This window comes from Eschrichtius robustus, chromosome 10 (assembly GCF_028021215.1).
Source record: "Eschrichtius robustus isolate mEscRob2 chromosome 10, mEscRob2.pri, whole genome shotgun sequence".
NCBI classification, from domain to species: Eukaryota; Metazoa; Chordata; class Mammalia; order Artiodactyla; family Eschrichtiidae; genus Eschrichtius; species Eschrichtius robustus.
In genome coordinates this window covers 36405597-36428584 of record NC_090833.1, presented here as the reverse complement: position 1 = coordinate 36428584, position 22988 = coordinate 36405597, and the positions used below count along the sequence as shown (strand labels likewise).

The window sequence follows — 22988 nt, the reverse complement described above, 5'->3', positions numbered from 1 at the left end:
CTGAACTGTGTTTACAGAATTATCTGTTAATATCCAAAGCTGGTATGATATATAGTAGACAAGAAATAGCAAAAGTTGGATTTGAGTTTCTGTTCTGCCAATAACTAGATATGTAATTGGGCATCTCAGCGAGATTCTCTGAGCCTATTTCTTCATCTAGAAAACCATCCAGGACTAGTTTATTATGATGGTTAAAAACAAAAGGAGACAATACACACAAAGCAGAGAACCTGGCACAAATATTAACAAGGAAAGCAGATTAAAGAGCCCTAGATCACCTACACACCTACCCTCAGAAATCCTACACCTCCAATTTAATGTGTCACAAGCATTTCTCTTTCAGAACTAGTCCCAAGTCCCAACCTGTCACTCCCACACAAACAGAAAATGAGCTAGCTCTATCCAAAAGTCCTAGCTTTGATTAGCAACTCTCACTACCTCAGGTTTATATACACATGTACAATTACATGACTTGGCCCACAACCCTAGTATACAAAAGCAATTCTGTAACTTAGTTTCCTTTGTGGTAGTAAGGACTTCCATTACTAAAACTTGCTTCTCTAGGAATAATGGATTGTAAATGTAGTAGCCAATGATTTATGTGAGCACATCCTAGTATTCTTGTTAATAACCTAATGACAGTTTAAATCCATTCATACCTTAATTTGTTTTCATTTTGCATGTAACCAAATTTTTAAACACATTTTACGCACAGGTATAAAAAGTCACAAAAGGCAAGTAACCATGTTTTTTCTTTGAAATATGCATTACCATCAAACTCTGGATGCTAAGCAAATAAGTAGTGATGGCTTTAAAAAATACCTTACATGCTTCCATTTTACCTTCCCTATACAATTTCACATATTGTGTAATATCTTCTACCTTCTTACAGAACTTGACCTATTAGGACAAGTGATTAAGACCAAAAGATCAAAAAACAAGAATATTAAGTGGTCAAATAGTAACAGCAGCTCAAGACAAGACAAACATTCTTCAGAAAAGCTGGCTGAAAAAGTTATGTTAAAGACGCCCTCTAAGAAGAATACTTATTCCCACATACAACAGAAAATAAGAAGTAAGAAGATTCTGAGAATTTTGTTTCAAGCCTTCCTAGAAACAACCTAGAATGTATCTTGTGGCTTTCAGCCCTATGAAGGGAAAGGGTAAATATATAAGAACCTGGAAGAAAGCTTTGAAGTGAGCATCCTCTTGAACGGTAGTGTTCTGATCACTTGGGAGGAGAGGGAACAGGCTCTGAAGTCTCACCCTTTCACAAATCACCTTGTTAGGATGGCCAGGTAGAGGTGCTGAATTGGCCCCGGGAGATATCTGGGAAAAAGAGGGAGAAGAAAAGGATAGTTCATGGCTAGCTGCACCAATGTGGAGAATCATGCCTATGAAGGACAGTCTGGATTTTCTAGGTATTTGATGATTTTGTTAGCAGAGACTGAAAAGAAATAAAAAATTAATCTTAAACATCAAAACAAATATAAGGATGACAAAGGTTGCCTCTGGCAATGGATCTCTCTTATAAAAACTTTCTTTAAAGGCAAAATAGCACTGCTCAAGAACGCAAAGTCCTTCCTATTTTCCCATATAATATCTATTGATATCTTTTCTGTTGGCATTAATTCTGAAACCCTAAATGATAGATAAGACTTCATGTCAAGAAAACCTGAAGTAAAAATCACTTAAGTACAGAAAGGTTAGTGTCTTCCTGGCGATGATTAATTTTTCATTCTCTTTTTAAGCTAACCTTCCAAATGATCATGCAAGGAAAGAGAGATTTCAGAACATCTATGGCAAAATGTCTATAGTGATCACAAGTATAGAAAACAAGATTTTCATTGTGGATATCTCAGCTCTATTCAACACAAACCTAGCAACCTTCCTAATGAATAAAGGACAAGATCATAAGCCTCAAAGTAAATGACTGCATGTTTTAAATGCTTGACGAGATTGTGAGTTAATCCCCTTAAATTCATATGTAAGTATACTTAATCTGTAGTATTTTTGATCACAGACATCATGAGTATCACCTGTTCCACTGTGCTGTGGCATGAACTGCCTTTGGGGGTTAAGATTTATGTACCCGCTTGTTCCTACACTAAAAACCATGTGCTTTAAGGCTGTCTTGTTTTTAGTTTCATTGCTGCACTCATTCCCTTACATGTTAAGTGTTTATTCTGTGACAGGCACTAAAACAAAAGATAGTCATGATTTCCTACCTTCAAGAAGTATATGCTATAAAAAAGAAACAAAAGCAAATCACTGTATAAAAAAGTATCTTTCTGTGATAATGGTCCATACTGGTGCTTTGGAGAGGTATTGGTAACAGTGTAGTCAAGAAACTACAAAATGTTCAGTGTAACTGGTCAGTAAGGAAGTAGCCAGAGAGGAAGGCAGAGACAAATCATAAAGTGGCATGCTAATTACATGAATAATCCTGCTATAATAACCTTCTTTAGTCCCTTTATACATTTTTGTTTCTGGTTTGCTATGAGCCTGGTAAACAGATAAATGACCAGGCCTGTTGCTAACAGTAAAATTACTTCCAAAGATCTTCCTAGGATTGAAAGCAAAAAACTTCAGGGCAGTAACTTTAGAATTCATTAGTACTGCTCCACAAAATGTTGTGGACATGAACTAAAGCTTATCTCTGTACTATAAACATGAATGTGCCAATATCCTTTACCACTGTGATGAAGCATGAATGACTGAATCAAGGAATATTTACTCACTGCCTCTTATAAGCAAAGAGCTATGTGAGAAAAGAAAATAAAACATGGATCCCACCCTCAAGGAGCTTATTCTAGTTTAAAAAAAAAAGATGCAAGCAGCCAACTACAGAAAAATGTTTTAAATGCCATAATACAGGCAAAAATTAGAATAGAGGTAGGAGCCTTGGGTTTATCTGAGGGCAAGAGTAGAAAATATTTCAAAGGAAGAAGTATTTTTCACATTCCTGACTCATTCAATGTAAGGAGTGCTTTTGCCACTTTAAAGCAATTCTCTCGTCTCTCAAAATGGTCTGTTCCTTGATGTAGGCTTCATGTTCTTTCTGCAATCTTAAGCTTACACTTTGCACAATAAGTACATTTGAAGAGTGTTTTAACAAGGCCATCTACCTTCAACTATCATACCTAAAGCAGTCTCACAAACTGCTACTACAAGAGCTGGCTGGGAAAACAGATTTCAGTAATATGTAAGTAAAAAATTGGCAAACCCTGGTCCTTGCGGGGGGAAGCGGGGAGAGTAGGGGGAGAGAAGGGAAGAGAGAATTCTAAGATGGTCTCCAAGATTCCCACCTCTGGTGTATATCTCTTGTATAATCCATCCCTCCCTGGTATGTGGGCAGGACCGTAAATATGGTGAATTTCATTCCCATGATTAGGTTAAATTATATGACCTAAATTACACAAACCCTTTCACACAGGTGAAGGGATTTTCAAATATAATTAAGATTTCAAGTCACTGAATTCTAAGTTAATCAAAGGGGAGATTACCTTGGGTAGGCCTGACAATCAGAGAAAGCTCTCAAAAGAGAAGTTGAGCCCTTCCTAAAGAGATTCTCCTGCCAACCCTATAGACTAAGCTGCTGTGTTTTGAGAAGTCATATGAAGGGGGCCATGTGGTAAGAGACCTGAGGGCACCTAGGAACTGAGAATGGTCACCAGTGGACAGCCAGCAAGAAAGTGGGGGAACCTCAGCCCTATAATCACAAGAACCACATTACACCAACAACAGTGAGCTTGGAAGAGGCCATCAAGTCTCTAATAAAAATCACAGTTCCAGCCAAATAAGACCCTGAACAGAAGACTCTACAGCTAACCCATACCAGGACTTCAATCCATGGAAACTGTGAGATAATAGATTTGTGTTTTAAGCTACTAAATTTGTGGTTATTTGTTACACACAATAGAAAACTAACATAACATACATGTATATAATAGAATAAAAACTGTTGTGCCATACTCAAGGAGTTTCTTCTCCAAAATCTAGCTGTATTAGTTTAATTATGAAAGATGACTTTTTATCTAAGCAATACAGCAGTTTTTAAAACCTCAATCTGGTAATAGTAAACTTCATGCCAGGAACCAAACTGGGCTTTCTGATCTTTACATACTGCAAGTTAGGGTTAACCAACTTGCTTAAAGCGAAACATCTCATAAACACCAGAGCCATAATTTGAAGCCAAGTCTATCTGGCTCTAAGGTTCAGACTCAACCCACTAAACCACCTTCTAACTGAAGAATTTGAAAAGTAACATTCTTCTTTATAATCTACCTAGTTGGATTAGTAAGGAACAACTATTCCACAATGCCTATTTAAAGCTATTTTAAACATTTAAAAATAAATGTTTCCTTGTAAGTTGTTTCTTACTTCCACTACTTCCCTAACTCTCCCTCAGTTAAGATTACTGAGGTTATACTATATCTGAAAATCAATACAGTTCTATTTTTCCCTAACCTACGAACTGCTGAGCATTACAAAGACATGGTAACTTCAGCCTTCTCTCAGGATGCACCTATATTTAAAAAGTCCTGCCATGAAAACATTCCTGAGATGGGACTGAATCTGCAACTCCCTACACTTCTCATTTCTAATGTTTATTTACATACAACTATATGACTAATTCACCCAGCATAACTGTTTTCTGTTTCACAAGACTAGAATTATAGAAAACAGTTTAACCTTTTAAGCAATAACACATTACTATTTTAAGGACATCTTCTGTTTAATGTGGCCTTTCCCTGTCTTGGTAACCATAATATAACCAACAATTTAACCTTTGTGTTACAGTGTAGTATTATTGTTAATGTGGCAAATTGTTGTAGTTATTGTGTTAAAAATAACATTGGACTTAGGTCCACATATTGTCCCAGAACTTGCTTCCTCCAAAATCACTTCTGATGACAGCTTCCTTCATTTACATTTTTCTCATATAAGTGAAGTAGAGGATATACAGGTGTATGATCTCTAGACCAGTATTAAATAATGTACTTTCCACAAAATAAATTGCTCAAAAGGCCAAACGGCCTTCTCCAAAATGGCCACATTACTCTCCAGAAAAAAAATTGTTCACTGTTACAAAAGCTGCGTACCATCTGCTCAAAGGCACTCAAATCATAGGCTAACAGACAAAGGGAAAAAAACAAAACAAAAAATGACAAGGTAGGTGCTTGGTCAACGTTGACTCCAACAGGTGCCTTACTCCTCTAGGTCCAAGTCTGGGTACTTAAAAAATGAAGCGGTCGAATCCAAATTATCTAAAAATCCAAATATCTCACTACTTCCATGATGGCAAATATTAATCTCCTGGAAAGTAATCAAGGAGATTTCATTAACAACTTAACAGTTCGAATCTGACAAATTCTGAGATTATACTCCAAAATATGAGAAAAGCCATAAGCACAAATATGTTCATCACATTACAGCAACAATTTAAAAGAGAACTAGAAGTAACCTAAATGTTTAACAAATAAGTATTTGTTAAGTGAGATTATGGTATGTGTGCTTGGCGGACTATTATGCAGTCATTAAACCATTCAAGAACTGGTACTACTTACCGGGGAAGGACCATTACTGTCCAGCAATGGGACCCTCTTTTTTTAAAATAAACTATTATTCCCGTTCTTGAGTTAAGGCAAACAACAAAATGGGCCCATGTCTTTCTGGGAACAGAGCAGAACCAGGGCTGGTGAAAATAGCTGAAACGCTCCACCCTCCTTTCTCACCCCACAGTCCAACAAATTAATGGGAAAGGGGGGAAGGGAGGCACGTGCAACTAAGGAAGTCTCTACCCATTACATGTACCGAGCAGGTGAACATAAAGGTTAGGAAAAGTTAAGACTTACACATTCTTTTAATAAATTTTTCTTTCCTTCACTTCCACAATCCAGATTTGCACGCACAAGGATTATTTTCCCCTCAAGGAAGTATGTCTCAAATCATTTTACTTACTCTGGTAACCTCAAAGTAGATTGCTCTAAACCATCTTTTCAAGATTTATCTCTTAAGAATTACATGGATTTGGAAAATATCTAGACCATGACCAGTCCAAATCAATAAAAAATTTATACATATATACACACACATACACACATTTGAAAAGATGAAGTGTGACTGAGTGCTTTATAAGTCTTACTGAATAAAAGTCACAATTAATTCAAATACTTACTGCATGTCTACCATGTGCTAGATGCTGTGAAAACAAAAAGAAATATTTCTTGCCCTCAAAGAGATTCAGTCTAGGGAGGGACAAATTCAACAGGAATAAATGAGGACAACAGGGACCCCTAACATAGAGGGGAGACGGAAAAGTGTTCAGATCCTTTAAAAAGGAACATGAAATGACAGAAGAGCTAGGGGAAAAATAAGACTGTGTACATGGCCCCTCTTTGTCTACTTGCTCAAAACTCACTCGTTAATTCATTATAGAGTTCAAGCATTTGCTTGATCTACAGATAGACAATGTGATGTTAGGAATCTAACATTTGCTGAACAAATTAACTAGACTACCACTATAGAGTTCAAGTATGTGTTTACAATCCATACACTCTGTCGAGAGAAAACATAAAGCAAGCTATGATTTAACCAAAGATGAACCTACATGAAAACAGATGCCTGATATATGTGGTTAGCAGGAAACAACCAGAAAACTAGTGACTAGACCCAGACACTACACAACAATCACAGGACTAATCAAGAACTACCTTACCGGGGATTCCCTGGTGGCACAGTGGTTAAGAATCCGCCTGCCAATGCAGGGGGCACAGGTTCGAGCCCTGGTCCGGGAAGATCCCCCATGCCGCGGAGCAACTAAGCCCGTGCGCCGCAACTACTGAGCCCACATGCCAAAACTACTGAAGCCCGCGCACCTAGAGCCCGTGCTCTGCAACAAGAGAAGCCACGGTAATGAGAAGCCTGCGCACCGCAAAGAAGAGTAGCCCCTGCTCGCCACAACTAGAGAAAGCCCGCGCGCAATAACAATGACCCAACACAGCCAAAAATAAATAAAATAAACAGTCTAGCGATGTAACTAAAAGCCTCATCCAAAGCAATTGCAGAGACACAACAGGTCTACGCTCCACATTATGATGCTAACACATTCAATTATGTCGAAGTGTGCCATCCTCTGTCCACCCTTGCTCAAAAATCAGGTTGCTCTAGTAAAGAAAATTCTCAATATTTACTCAGATTAATAACTTCCAACTTAAGTTTAGCTATAAAAATTGGATGGGTATATAAAACTCAAGTACAGAAACACACTACCTTCCAGAGTCACAGAAGATATCAGAAGTGGAGGGACCACAGAGAACATTTAAATCCAACTCTCATATTTTACAGATGAGGACTTGAGGAGCACGTGGCTAATTTGTGGCAAAATTTATTCAACTATAGCCTCTCAAGGCTACCAAGTCTTTTAGAAACAAGCCTTACAGAAAATTACAAATATCAACTTAAAATTGAACCCCTATAATGAACAGATTTAAGGTTTAGTAGGTTTTCAAAAGTGAAATATACTATGCCAATACATTTATGAGCCAGCAAGAGCTGGAGTACATTAAATGATACAATTCCTACTTAAAAATCTAGTCAGTAATTTTCATCTATTTACTGCAAGTATTGCACACATGCCAGCTGCAATGCAACTGATCTGATCCTTATATTTGGTCTTGTATTGTTACTTCTATAGAAGCCCAATTTCTTCCTAATGGAAGACAGAAACAATTTTACTTTGATCCCAACTGTCCCTAGATCCTCATTAAGTTTTGATTTCTTAAAAACTGAGAGAATGGATTTAAAAAAAAATTTAAGACTAGTTACCAGGGCTGCTACCTACTTAAAGGAATTTTGCGGTAACTGTGTTAACAACAGTATCTGCAATCGAGGCCAAATAGTATCCAAAAAGGCCTGCAATTCTAAGGTAATAAACGACTGTGAATGATTTGCATACACTTAAATTTTCGTATATTAAGTGCGCCTCGTAAGAAAAGAGAAAAGGCAATTCAATATTACATTATTCGTTTCTATTTACGGTGCAAGAACTAACATACCCAACTTTTAATGTTAATAGTATACATCATTTTGGAGCATAAAGAAAAAACAAGGTCTTACAAGTCCTACACACGTAAACGAAAACTTTATTCTCTTTGGTCCTCAATACTCTGAAAAACTCTCGGCTCAAAACCAATCTCTTTCATTCTTCAGCCCTGAAAGGAAGAATTCCCATCCCCTGAGAACAAAACGCAGCCTGTTCAGAAACCCGCGGCGTCACAAGGACGGAGACAGGACCCTTCTGACCGGGTTCTGCGTTCTCCTGAGTGACATCATTTCACCCGCGCCTGGGCAAAAAGGGAGGGAGCGAAAGAGCGAGGCCATCTGCCAGACGCGGCGGGCCGGCGCTCCCGAGGGCTGTGCCCGCACCTCCTCGCCTCTGCCTCGGGAACAAAGAGCGCCGGGCGGCCCGGCCGCGCCCCGCTGAACACCAAGCAACCTCATCTCTAGCGCGGCCCCGCAGGCTCCCAACGGCCCAAGGCTCGGCCCGTCCCGCCCTCGTGCGGGAACCAACGGCTGCGGCAGCCAGTACCTGCAAAGGAAGGCTCCGCCCTGCGGGGCTACTCCCGCGGCTCCTCGCCGGGCCACCGCCTCCTATTGTGACCGCTCGTCCAGCCAGCGGCCAGCTTGCCAGATCCTCTGTTCCCGGGCCTTCTCAACCCTGGAACCCGGGCTCCGACCGAGGCGCTATCACGGCGCTTCCTTCCTCCCGGCACCATCACACGGGCCGCGCCAAGAAACAACAGCTGCACGCCCAGAGCTGACAAAAGTCGGCTAACGCCTCGGGGGCTCCATCCTCTCGGCCCCCGCGCCCTAACCGCCCCGGCCGTCGCACGACCCAGCACCGCTGCACGAGGGGGGCCCCGCCCCGCTGCGCCCCTCCCCGGTGCTCGCCGACCGGACGCGCCGGCGCAGTATCCTCCGCTGCGCGCGCAAGCGACGCCCCCCGCCGCTAGGCCGCAAGATGCGCGAGCACACGGCCCTCCCACTTCTCGGGTCTGGGTCGCTCCCACCCCACCCTGCCCCCTCTCCGGAACAAACCTCGCGATCCCAGGGCGCGAGACCGCCAGTCGCTCCGCCCCTTTCCCCCACGGCTGATCGCCGCGCGCTGAGCCCCCTTTGTTTCCACCCGCGGGGGGAGGGGGCGGGGCGGGCTACGTTCGTCCAGGCGCGCGACCCGGACTAGTTCCGGCAACAGAGCCGTCGCGCCGCACCCCTGCGCAGCCCCGCCCCGCCCCGCCCCCCCCCGCGCCTGGCGCCCGGAAAGGCTGCCGCTATGCCGGGCCGCGGGCGGGCCGAGTCTACGAGTTCTACGTATTTCTCCCCAAGTGTTGCTGCAAGTCCGTGCGTACCGCCTCCAGAACTCAGCCATCAAACAGTAATTGACCTCACTCAAATTCCCAATATAGTATGTATTCATGTGGCCCAAATGTTAGGAATTTTTATTGACGTAGAGAGAGGTGATTTGGCCACGGTGTCTTTGGCCAATGTGTCTCAATGGAGAGGCAGGTTCAAACCCAACTTGTCCTACTGTAAGCCTCAATTAAACAGTTATTCATATTGTGCTGAGGACAGGAAATGAGATAGGTACGAAGACCGAAGCTGGCATGGTGCCTGTCCTAATCACGTTCGAGATCTAAAAGAGGAAGTAAGATCTTCCATAAAAGCGCAATAAATACAAGGACAAAATAGTTTAAATGGTATCGGAGGAAAAGAGGGCAGTCAAGGGGACATTATCGAAGAAGTGGGTTTAAAGCAGATAGGAATTATGTCTTCAAGGATGGTGATCATATTTCAGTCCAATCATCAAAAAACCCAGGTTCTGGTTCTTTTGGCATTACTTAAACCAGTCTCCTTCCTGCTGTGGGTCAGCTGCCTTCTGTAGAAAATCAGGGAACCAGACTAAAATGATGTTCCAGGACCCTGTGAACCTCTATGCATTGATATGAATAACACGAAAGGGTAATTATTTGTGAACATCTGTCTCCCATATCACACTGGGCGACCTGTTTTGACTCTGTAACCCTAAGGTCTAAACCTACAGCCTGAAATACAACAGCAGGTGCTTAGCAACTGCTGAATTCAAAGTTCCAGCAATAACATCACAGGTTTTTACAACTCCTGGACAAAGAGAGGCTAGAATGAGATAACAGGCCCCCATGAACAAGTCCCCTCCCCCAGCCCCACGCCCCCATTATGTAGCCCAGTTATCTAGCTGACTCTTCTCCCAAAGCCCTCTCTGCTGGTCTTCCAAAGCAGCCAATTTGGAGATGATTACATCTAAACTTTTAAGGTTTTTTTTTACCCTCATTTCACAGTACAGAGTCATAAATCCCAACCACACCTTTAGGTGCATCCAACGTAATCCACTTCTAACATCTGGATCCCCCACAATACCCCCTTTACTGCTGTGGATTCACCTAGCATTACAGATCTTCCAACAGAATCTCAGCTATACAAGCTTCCTTACATAATACAGACCACCCTGAAACAGCTTTTCTTGTTTACTTGGACATGGGCTATGTAATGAGAGGGGGAAATAGAGACAAAAACTGGGAACAGGGAGGGAAATTACCACTTGGAAGCTGTCCAATCCTAAGAGTCAGGTTCCTCAAGTGCTGAATTTCAGCAGCAAATATCTATTACAGTCCTCCAGGGTTCCTAACCCTTAAGCTTATGTGAATTCCCCCTGGGCTTCAGCCAATCCTCTGTCAGGCACTCTTTGAGAACCCTTCTCAAATGGCTGAGATCTTAGTTAACTGGGATCTGAAGCCTTCACTAAGAAGTCTGTCTACATGTAAACAATGCTCCCACACCTCAAGGTTGAATAGTTGGAAATTTGTACTGCAATTTCTTTTCTAATTGATTTTCTTAACCAGAAAATCTGGTACCCTGCTAATAAACACCTGATGAGTGGGTTATGTTTTAAGGTGGGCCACTGACCACCTAATGTGGCAGGAAGTAAATTATACCAGAGCAGTGGCTCAACCCCAGTCCACCTAAAATTCTACTTGGTGTCGGTACAAAAAGGTGGGAAGCCTTGTTGGAGAGCTGTCCAATGGATCTTTCTGCAATGATGGAAATGTTCAACATCTGCAGCATCCAAAGGGTAGCAATTAGCTACATACATATAGCTACTGAGTGAGCACCTGAAATGGGGCTAGTGCAACTAATGCATTAACCAGGATTGTTTAAATAGTCACATGTGGCTAGGGGACAGTACAGCACTTGTGCGAAAAGTAGTTGCTTGTAGCAAGAACTTTTGAGAATTCTGACTCCAAGACTGCCCTTTAAAATTCGTTTTCATAACAGAAATGAAAACTGTGAATGCCTACTAAAAACTTCTTCCTGGGGTACCTAAGTCATTTAAGTCCCCTCAACTTCTAAAATAAAAATATACCAATATGTTGCTTACCAAACAGGAAGATACTGCAGTTCCTTCAAATGTATCTGGTCACTGGGATTGTCTACCCTGGTGCCCTACCAGTCTAACACATGGGAATGACAGCTGAGATTTTTTATTGGGCAGCATGGGATCCAGAGATAAATTAGGTGGTATTGATATCTTTACAATATTGAATCTTCAATCTGTAAGTAAGATGAACCCTTCTATTTACCCAAGTTGTTGATTTTTTCAATAATGCTTCACAGTTTTCTGTAGAGGTCTTGCACATTTGTTCTAGGGTCTATTCTAGGTTTTATATATAATTATTAATTATACTAGTTTTGTTAATTTTTTTTCAGTTTTCTACGTATACAGTCCTGTTGGCAGAAAATGACTCTTCAATTTCTTTCTTTCCAACGTGTTTTCCTCTTGTCTGCACTTGCTAGGACCTCCAGTACAATGCTAAATAGATACAGTGAGAGCATGCATCTTCGTCTTATTCCAAAACTGGAAAGCTTCCAACATTTCACCATTAAGTATGGTGTTGGCCGTAGGTTTTTTGTAGATTCCTTTAGCAAATCAAGGGAGTTCTTTTTTATTTCAAATTTGTTAAAAGTTTATCATAAAATGGATATTTAATTTCATCAAAATTTTCTGTATATGAGATAATCATGGATTTTCTGTTACTGGGTTTACCTTGATTGTTTTTTGGAGGTTAAACCAATTTTACATTCCTAATAAAATCATGTCATATTGCACTACTCTTTTTATATATTGTTGGATTTGGTTTGCTTTTTACATCTATGTTCTTAAGTGAGATTAGCTGTTATTTTCCATTTTTTGTAATGTCCTTATCAAGTTTTGTTACAGATATTATGCTAGCCTCAGAAAATGAATCACAGAGTATTCTCTTTTTCTATTCTCTACAAGAGTTTCTATAAGATTGGTGTTATGCTTCCTTTAAATGTTTGGTAGAATTTGCTGGTTAGCTATCTGAACTTGGAATTAGATTTCTTTAGTAGTTATGGATTTCTTGTCAGATTTTCTGTCTTTTCCTTATTTCTTTTTTCTTTTCTTTTCTTTTCTTTTTTTTTTTTTTTTTTGGCCGCACCGAGCAGCATGCGAGATCTTAGTTCCCCGACAAGGGATCGAACCCATGCCCCCTGCATTGGAAGCACGGAGTCTTAACCAACTAGACCACCAGGGAAGTCCCTTTTCCTTATTCCTAACAAAAGAAAAACAATTATAATCTTAGGACATATATAAGGAAGATCTCATTCTGAAACTCACAGGCAAAAAGAGAAAAAAATAGATAAATTGGATTACTTCAAAATGAAAACATCAGTGCAACAGAGTGAAAAGGCAACCTACGGAACAGGAGAAAATATTTGCAAATCATGTCTGATAAGAGGTTAATATCCAGAATATATAAAGAACTACAACCAAACAAAATCCAAAACCTGATTATAAAATGGGTAAAGCACTGAAACAGACACTTCTTCAAAGACGTACAAATGTCCAGTAAGCACATGAAAATATGTTCAACATCACTAGTCAGGAGGGAAATACAAAATCAAAACCACAATGAGTTACTACCTCACACTCATTAGGATGGCTACTATTAAACAAAACAAGTAAAAACAGAAAACAACAAGTGGTGACAAGGATGTGGAAAAACTGGAATCCTTGCGCACTCCTGATGGGAATGTAAAATGGTGCAGTCACTTTGGAAAACAAAATAGTGGTTCCTCAAAACATTAAAAATAGAAAAAAAAAAAAAAAGAAAGAAAGAAAGAAATGATCTAGCAATTCCACTTCTAGGCATATACCCAAAAGAGTTGAAAGCAGGGTCTAAAAGAGATATTTGTGCACCTATGTTCCAGCAGCATTATTCACAATAGCCAAAACGTGGAAGCAACCCAAGTGGCCATCCATGGATGAATAAACAAAATGTATTATACACATACAATGGAATATTATTCAGCCTTTAAAAGGAAGGAAGTTCTGAGGCATGCTACAACATGGATGAACTTTGACAACATTATGCTAAGTCAGTCACAAAAAGACTTCACTTGTATGAGGTACATAGAGCACTCAAATTCAGAGACAGAAATTAGAAGGGCGACTGCCAAGGGTTGGGGGGAGAAGAGAATGAATTATTGTTTAACGGATATAGTTTGCATTTTGCAACATAAAAGAGTTCTACAGATTGGCTGTACGATGTGAATGTACTTATTAACACTACTGAACTGTACACCTAAAAATGGTTAAGATGGTAAATTTTATATTGCAGATTTTACCACAATTTTTAAAAATTCTTATCACAACAGGAAAAGGGATATTTAAAAAAATATAACATCACTCTTTGCTTAAAACCTTCCAAAGGCTTCCATAATACACAGAATTGAAACTTCTTCCCTGGCTTACCAAGATCCACTTGATCTAGTCTGTGCCTACCCCCTTCAACCTCATCTCATACCACCACTTCCTCCCTCATCCACCTTGCTTGGGCACATCAGCTTTCCTTCTGTTTGTTTCAATTTCTAGCCTTATGGCCTTTGCACTAGCTGTTTCCTCTCCCTAGCATGTTCTCCTATGGCCCCGATTTTCTCGATTTGTTCTTTTCCATCTGTCAGATCTTAGCTTAAGTGTCACCTTCTTAAAGGCCTTCCCTAACACCTAATCTAGCGTAGCCAACTGCCCAATTACTTGCACAGTGCTTAAGAGTATCTGATTATTTACTGGTTTACATATACAGTTCATTTCCTGTCCCATCCACAAAAAATAAGCACCCAAAGAACAAGGACCTTCTTTGTCAGTCTTTTCACCATGGTAACCTGGTGACTCAATTATCCCTGGCACATAGTAGGCACTTACAAGTATTTGCTGAATGAATAAATGCACAATTTTTTAAAAATGACCTACAGCTCCACAATTAAAGACAAGTTAAATAAATTACCATGAACCCTTATGGTGGAACATTATGTAGACATTTTAACTGATGTTTCATGTATATATAATGTGCAGATTATATTTTTCAAGATGGCCATGAAACGTTCTCCCATCCTTCATTCTCTTCTTATTATGTAGACATTCCTCCCCAGTGGTAGGATTGATGCTCCCTCCTCTTGAATTTGGGCAGGCCTGTAACTATGGTGGAAGTGAAGCTTTGTGACTTCTGAAGTTAGGTCATAAAAGGCCATACAGCACCTGTGTGGTCCTCTTGGGACAGTCACTCTTAGAATCAAAGCTACCATACCGTGAGGAAGCCCATGCTACATATAGGTGTTCAGGCTGAGGGCCCCAGTTGAAGTCCCAGCTGACAACCAGCATCAACCATCAGACATGTGAGTGAAGACATCGAGATGACTCCAACCTTAGCCACCATCTGACTGCAACTGCATGAGAAATTCCAAGCAAGAGCCCACCTAGCTGAGCACAGGAAACCCCAGAACCATGAAAGATACTAAAAGATATGCTTTGCACCACTGAGTTTTAGGATAATTAATTACACAGCCATAGATAATCAGTGCTTTAGTTTTAACCATCCAGAGAATGCAAAGAAAAATTTGAAGAAAAAAATGTATGTTAAGAGTGTTATCTATTGAAAGATGGTACGGTTACTTATGACATATTCTATTTCCCCACATTTCCCTAATGGAACACATGTAACGATATAATACGAGGCATATGGACTTCCCTGGTGGTCCAGTGGTTAAGAATCCACCTGCCAATGCAGGGGACACAGGTTTGAGCCCTGGTCCGGGAAGATCCCACATGCCGCAGAGCAACTAAGCCTGTGTGCCACAACTACTGAGCCTGAGCTCTAGAGCCCGTGAGCTACAACTACTGCAGCCCTCGTGCCTAGAGGCTGTGCTCCACGACAAAGAGAAGCCACCGCAATGAGAAGCACGATGAAGAGTAGCCCCCGCTCACCGCAACTAGAGAAAGACCGCGCGCAGCAACGAAGACCCAAGGCAGCAAGCAAGCAAGCAATAAATAAATAAATAAATAAAATAATAATAATATGAGGCATAGGGAGATTTTTTAAGCACAAGGGGCAAGAACAATAAAAGGACCTTTAACTGACATTTTTTAACTGACCAGAGAAGATTTAGGAATGGCCAATAAACATATAAAAAGATACTCAGCATAGTTAGTCACTAGAGAAATGCAAATTAAAACCGCAATAAGATGCCACTTCACACTCATTACAGTGGCTATAATTTAAAAGACAACTAGGGGCTTCCCTGGTGGCGCAGTGGTTAAGAATCCACTGGCTAATGCAGGGGACACCGGTTCGAGCCCTGGTCCGGGAAGATCCCACATGCCGCGGAGCAACTAAGCCCGTGAGCCACAACTACTGAGCCTGCGCTCTAGAGCCCGCAAGCCACAACTACTGAGCCCGTGTGCCACAACTACTGAAGCCCACGTGCCTAGAGCCCGTGCTCTGCAACAAGAGAAGCCACCGCAATGAGAAGCCCGTGCACCGCAACGAAGAGTAGCCCCCGCTTGCTGCAACTAGAGAAAGCTGCACACAGCAACAAAGAGCCAAAGCAGCAATCAATCAATCAGTCAATCTATAAAAGACAACCAGGAAAAAAGTATTGGCATGTATGTGAAGAAATTGGAACCCTCAAGCATTTGTTGGAATGCAAAATGGTGCAGCCACTTTGGAAAAGTTTGGCAGATCCTCAAAGTGTTAAAATCATGTGAAAACAAAAACATACTCACAGGCAAATGTTCACAGCAGTGTTATTCACAATAACCAAAGCATGCAAACAAATATCCACTAACTGGGGAATTGATAAACAAAATGTGCTAGATCCACACAATGGAATATTATTCACCCATAAAAAGGAATGAAGTACTGATTTATGCTACAACATAGACAAACCCATGAAATCATCATGCTAAGTGAGAGAAGCCAGACACAAAAGGCCACATATTGTGTGATTAGAACAGGTAAATCCATAGAGACAGAAAGATTAGTGGTTGCCTGGAGCTGGTGGGAAGGAATAATGGGGAGTGATTGTTAATGGGTATAGGTTTTTTGGGGGGTGGTGGTGATAAGTGTTCTAAAATTAGATAGTAGAGATAGATAAACAATTCTTTGAATATACTAAAAACCCCTGTTTGCAAAGATGAAAAATATTTTACACAAATATAATTTTTAAAAATCTGGTTAATACTAAAATTCCAATTGCTGTTACTTCTGGGGAGAGGGATTGAAGGTAGTGCTGCATATCTTTTTACAATCAACATGTAATTTTTTTAAAAACTAAAAACTTAAAAGATTAAGACAAAAGGAAGTATATAGTCATGGAAGAAAAACCAGTAGCACATTTCCAATCTTTCTGAAAGCAGTCTGTGTGGGAATACCTGTACACAAATTGGATTGGTACCGTCTTCCATGACAAAGGGCCTGAAGGCTAGCAAAAGGAAGTTTTGTCCAGAAAAGACTTCTGCTCTGAGTAGCCATTCACATGCAGTTTAGAAAGAACTCTCCATTTCCCTCTCTCAAATGGCCAGCCTTCCCAGAAGTATTACCAGGCCACTATGGAAGAGTGTACCATTGAGGCTACAAATTAATTCATCTCACCTGAAGGAATAGTCTCCTTTTACCAAATTGTTCAATGTTTTATCTCATTCTCAGGACAGACCTAATCCCCCATGTCAAGCTTGTTCTCACTGTGAAGATGACTACTTAATAATCCCAAGGTGACATTAGCTGATTTAGGTTAACTTCAATATCTAAGTGAAACATAAATATGCAATCACAATCACATTTTTGTGTTATTCTTTATACTTTTAAACTGCTTCTACATAACCATCACATTTGATCAGTGCAATACAGCAATATACAATGTGAGGTTTCTTATAAAGAAGCACAGATTTCTGAGTATGAATCAGGGCAGGGGTGTCAGGTTAGAGAAGCCTGGAGTAACAAATAGTCATGAATCACAATGGAGGCCAAAAGGAGCTGGTCAAGAAAAAACTGACAGGCAAAGATTACCTGCCAAGTGACTTGGTTCACTGTGATTCTCCAGGGCCTTCTCCACTTGAAGATATTTTCTCCTGAGCATGTCAGAGTTGAGTGGGTAAAGCTACATTAGGAACAGATTTCTTCAGATGGTCAAGTACAGACTCTGAATTAGGTAGCTTGTGTTTGAATCCCAGTTTTACTAACTGGGTAACCTTGGGGAAACTACTTAATCTATGTCTCACATTCCTCACCTACAAATGGGGATAAAACAACCCCTATTTCAAAGGGTGTTTAGAAGGTAATCTTCTCCCAATACTCCTATATCCCTTACCTGATTTATTATTCTTCATAACACAAATGAACTAACAGTATCTTTATTTATGTCTTGCCATCTCCCTAACCCACTTACAGAGAGCAAGCTCCATAAGAGTAAAGATTCCTGTCTGTTTTGTTCAATACACTGTCCCCAGTGCCTAGAACAATGCTTAGCTCATAGTAGGTACTCAAATATTGATATATAATAAGTAAGTGTTTGCTACCTGGAAATTATGGGGTATGACATTGTGAATGAATATAAAAATATTGTTGGAGGGCTTTGTGTGAATTGCTATGCCCAATATAAACTGAACATGAGAGTATGTAACTCACAGTAGTTAACAGTAAACCTCAGAGCTGGAAACAGCTCCTTCCGGCACTGTAAGTTACAAGCCGATGTATAGCAGCAGAGAAACTTTAAGTTGGAAAACAAGCCAAACCATGGAATTTGGGGGCTTGCCACCACTTCCAAGGTTGTAGAATGGAGGTCCGACAAATGGACTGGCCCTTTTTCTCCTTGGTTCCACTCACATCACACATGAATTAGTTAAAATTCAGACAACGTTTAAGAAAAATCAACTTTTGTTCCCAAATCTGAGAAATGGACCATGCCTGAAAGCTAAGTGAGGATAATAAGCAAGCATCAATATGTGTTTTGACAATGTGCTCAGAATAGCTAGACAATTACTTTACATGGCTTGTATCAGGGATAGAAGATGTGATCTAGCTGCAGCACTCCAGGGTGACTCCTGAACAAGTCTCTTCTCCCACTGGGGTCACAGCTTGCAAGTTTATTTTAAAAAGAGGGTTGAATTAGCTGTACTCTATAATCCCTTCAATTCTCAGAGAGAGAGAGAGAGAGAGAACACACATACCTATCCAAGTGGCATATATCCGGCAGCAGGTTTTGTTGTTGCTTTTGCAAAACCAATACCCATTTATTATAGAAAGAAAGAAGTCAGAAGCTGCTACAAACACAGAAATCTGATTCTTGTCCTATCCACCACTCTCCTCCCCAGAATGATGTCTAATGATCCTATTCAAAGCTGCAATCTGTAACATCCAACTCTTGGTGGTCCTCATCCCACTTATTCTGCTGTACGTTTCTTTAATCCATTGTGCTTATTGTAGCATACTATATAACTTATGTGTTATGTTTATTTTTATTGTCTGCCTCCCCCAGTTAGACTGCACACTCATGAAAAAACAGCAATCTTTGTTTTGTATCCTGATATATTCCCTAAGTGCCAAGAAACATAGCTGCCTATCAACAAATATTATTTGCTGACTGAATCAGTTGAATCAATTATAAATATAGTCAAGAGACCCTAATCCATTCTCTCCACTTCCCTCTGGGAAACCATCATAAATATATGCATGGTAGGCAGGAGAGGAGAGCAGTTTCTGACAGTTCTTTGATCTGCTGATCAAGTGACAAAAATCCCTAAAATTTCTCTTCCCTCCCCCCATGTATTTCAGGAAAGATCCTATCCTAAAAGCACAAAATCAGTCATACAAAGATTCAGAAATTAGGAGGAAAACCATTTTAAAGTAGATAAAAAGTATCTGGCAGAAATGGACAGAAATCTCATCTCTAGACTCTAAACCTGGAGACAGAATAGAGAATAGTCTGGCTTCTCCACTGTAAATGAACAATGGATAGAGGCATATTATACCCAGCTGCGGAAAGAAATTTTAACCCCCAAACATCTTTACAATGATGTAACACAATTCTTTGTAATATTACTGACCGAAAGTGATTTTGCCTTTTCTATCAGTCTTATTTTCAAATGCTCGTCTAAAATCTGTGGTATACTGAATTTTAGGGAGCTAACTATATAGTTCAGAAGTCTTTTTCAGTGGCTTGTTTCTAAAAGAAGTTAAAAGTTAAACCCATGCCTCTGGATTACTATCATAATAAGAGAGAATCTGGAATACTAAAAGCATACCACTCTCTCTGTAAACAGACTGAAATCTGACTGAGCAAAGCTCACAAAGACAGAGAGATCAACACACAGAACAAAAAGCCCATTTGGAAAATCCCAATGATCAACCAACATCTTGATCGAGCTCCAACAGGATGAGGGAGGAGGATCTTGATTACAACAGCACAGAAAAACAGCACTTGGATTGGTCTGCCTGGGGAAACTACCAGGGGAGTGATACATTCCTGCATACAAGACACAGGAAGTGGGAGGGAGACCACTGGAAACTGATGATGGAAAAGACTAAATTTAAGCCCATCCAATATCAGCAGCCAGAGGTTCCAAACACCAAGCCCACATTAGTATTTACTTCAAGGGCTGGGCCATCAAGGGTGCTGATGAGTACTGGAAAGCCCCCAAAGACCAGTTTCTTTAGAGATAAAAAGAACACAAGCAAAATACCAAAAGTCTGGGCCTGATTTAAAAAATAAAAAAGGCCCAAAGCAGGCTTCTTTTGCATGAATCAGACAGGTTCCACCGTCATTCCTCAACATTTAAATTGGGCTTTGGAAACAGAGCCAAAAAAAAAAAAAAAGAAGTAAGCATGAGAATAAGCCATAATACAATCAACTACAAAACAAACCAAATTGGAATGTCTGAGATATTTCAAATTGGAAACAGATACAAATTGCTGAAATAGTTATCAGCTTTGGGAGCACCTGTTCGTATATTAAGATAATCCATCCAGGCTGTGCAGGAAAAGAAGCGCAGTGACAGAGACAGGAACGGGGGTAAGGAAATGGGTTATCAGTAGTCCAGCCCACCTCCTGGGAATTATCTGCAAGTTTTCTGGAGCAGTCTAGTGAGCTGGCACACAAACCAGCAAGGCTCTCTGCATCTCAACATTGTGCCCCCCAAGTCACACTCTTCTGCCCCTACGACCAGAGTTATGCAAGTGAATCCAGTGATATAAGGGCAGCATGCATTTTCACCATTGTAGACATCAACACGGACCTCACCTTGTCACTGTCATCATGACAAATGTGGTCGTGATGGATGGACTGGCACTGAAAAGAAGCACCAACACTACCTACAAGAGAAAGGGAGGAAAAGTTAAGATGCAATAATTCCTTACATTTAAACTGCTTTACCAATCTAAAAGTGCCTTTATATCCATCATCCCATCTAATCCTCAACAATACTCGGAAATAGGCAGGATAGGGATTGTTATTCGTGCAGTTTGAGCAAAACAAAACACAGACAGGCTGACTTGCACAAAGGAGCAGTCAGTGAAGTGGCAGGTCTGAAACCAGAACCCCATTATTCAAACCCCTAATTCACCACTTTCTACTACACTGAGTGGTTAGTTTTCAGAGTAAGGCCACCTAAATAAGCACAACAGCCTTCAATAGGCAAACTTCTATTTAGAAAAAAGTATACTGCTTTTCAGACTACACATACTTTCTTTGAGAAAAAAATTGACCCTATAAATTTTCAGCATACAAATAACACAATCTAATACACAATCGTAAGATTATAAATATGTTTTTATTACTTTAAAAAGTACACATTTTTAATATACGCAACCATTTGTTAATTTGAAGAACTATCTCCTAATAACTGCTCTATGACAACAGTGACATTTCTAACCAATAGGAAAACAAATGACATTAAAAAAATAATCTTGGAGTAAGAAAAACCTTCTGAAAGATGATAATACTAAAACAAGAAGGCATAAATGAAAAAAAATCAGCATGCATGACTGTGGACCAAAGATGAGCAAAACCCGTTCTCCCTATGTATGAGAATTCAACCTCGGGTTAATCCCTGTTAACCTGATTAAACAGCATGCCACCTATGTTACCTGGCAACATTTCTTACGACAGAAATTACCAAATTAGTAAATTGTATCTGGACTGGAAGTACAATAGCCACTTAGTAGGAAGCCACGTTCTTGAACTTCTGTGAGTATGATGACATGTTACCTAATTAGGCATGTCCTGGCAAAAGACCCTGGAAACTATGCCCACGGAGTTCTCTGCACCACACAATGTGAATCTCATCTCTTTGAACCTAAGCTGTGAGAAGAGTACTTCAGACCTAAGCTGTGAGAAGAGCACTTCAGAAAGAATGAACTGCTGCGAGGACTCCCACTGTCTTACTGATAAGTTATAGCTTCTGTCCTATATCCTTCTGAATAAATGTTGCCAAGTGAGACCTACGGTGGTTTTACCAGTCTGAATGTGCAAATGTTTAGTTGAACCTAAGAAAACATCCCCCTGTCACTCCTGTGGACGTTACACTAACAAATAAAATTATAAAATTTACAATGCCGTCAATTCAGATGTCCAATTATTCTATATGCTTGAGAAAGAATGCTGCCAACTAAACTTTGACACATTTTCTTAATAATAAAAATTTTTGTTTTACACTTATTGAAATAACTCTTTTAGACTTTAAAGGTAGATTTTTATCATATATTACTCTTATGCATTCATAAAAAGAAAATAAGAAAATAATTGGCAATAACAGAGAAAATTATTAAAAACTACAAAGGATAAAAAGTCCTAGGGGAATTCCCTGCAGGTCCAGTGGTTAGGACTCGGCGCTTTCTTTCACTGCCGGGAACCCAGGTTCAATCCCTGGTCAGTGAACTAAGATCCTACAAGCCTTGCAGCGCGGCCAAAAAAAAAAAAACAGTCCTTACTAGATAACTTTACCAGATAATTTCTTCAAATATACAGAATCAATAATCCCAGTGACAGTGACTATTCCTAACTTCCCAATATAAACTGTTGTTTCCCAACTCATTTTATATCACATTGATTATAAAATATAAAAAGGATCAAAATAAGAAAACAACCTCACTGAAACACAGGAATAAAAATACTAAATAAAGTTGTAACATACAGTATATATGTGTGTGTGTGTGTATATATATATATATAGATATAGATATAGATATAGCATACTGACAGCATATGTAATATAGTGTGTCACTATAATCTGCTCAGCCTGATTCCTTAACTAATTCAATAAAAGAAAATTTATCAACAAAGTATTAGCATAAAAAAACAATTTTAAAAAGTCTGATCACATCAAAAGATCTTTCTAATTTCTATTTCTCGGAAATATTAATAAGCTTAACAAGTTTTTGCCACTGGATGACTATTCTGGGAAGGATGAGATGGGGGAAGGTACAGTTGCCAAAAAGTTACAATTATGGATAAGAATAATATAAACCATAGAGTTCCCACTGGTACTGATAACAGTTAACATCATTTCACATATTCAACAACCATAATTTGGAAGAAAG

At 39.9% G+C, this 22988-nt stretch overlaps 1 protein-coding gene across 6 annotated transcripts in view; it reads right to left on the bottom strand.

Annotated features, from left to right (window-relative positions):
- The window catches only part of RNF38 (ring finger protein 38), a 122568-nt gene that overhangs the window by 49609 nt on the left and 49971 nt on the right, over window positions 1-22988 (bottom strand). Inside the window, exons 2-3 of one of the 6 annotated variants that reach the window (XM_068552297.1) lie at window positions 20692-20762; window positions 1282-1329 (exon numbers count right to left, since the gene is read on the bottom strand). The gene's annotated coding sequence lies outside the window, so the exon portion shown is untranslated. The other 5 variants (XM_068552298.1, XM_068552299.1, XM_068552300.1 and 2 more) reach the window with 5 other exon arrangements.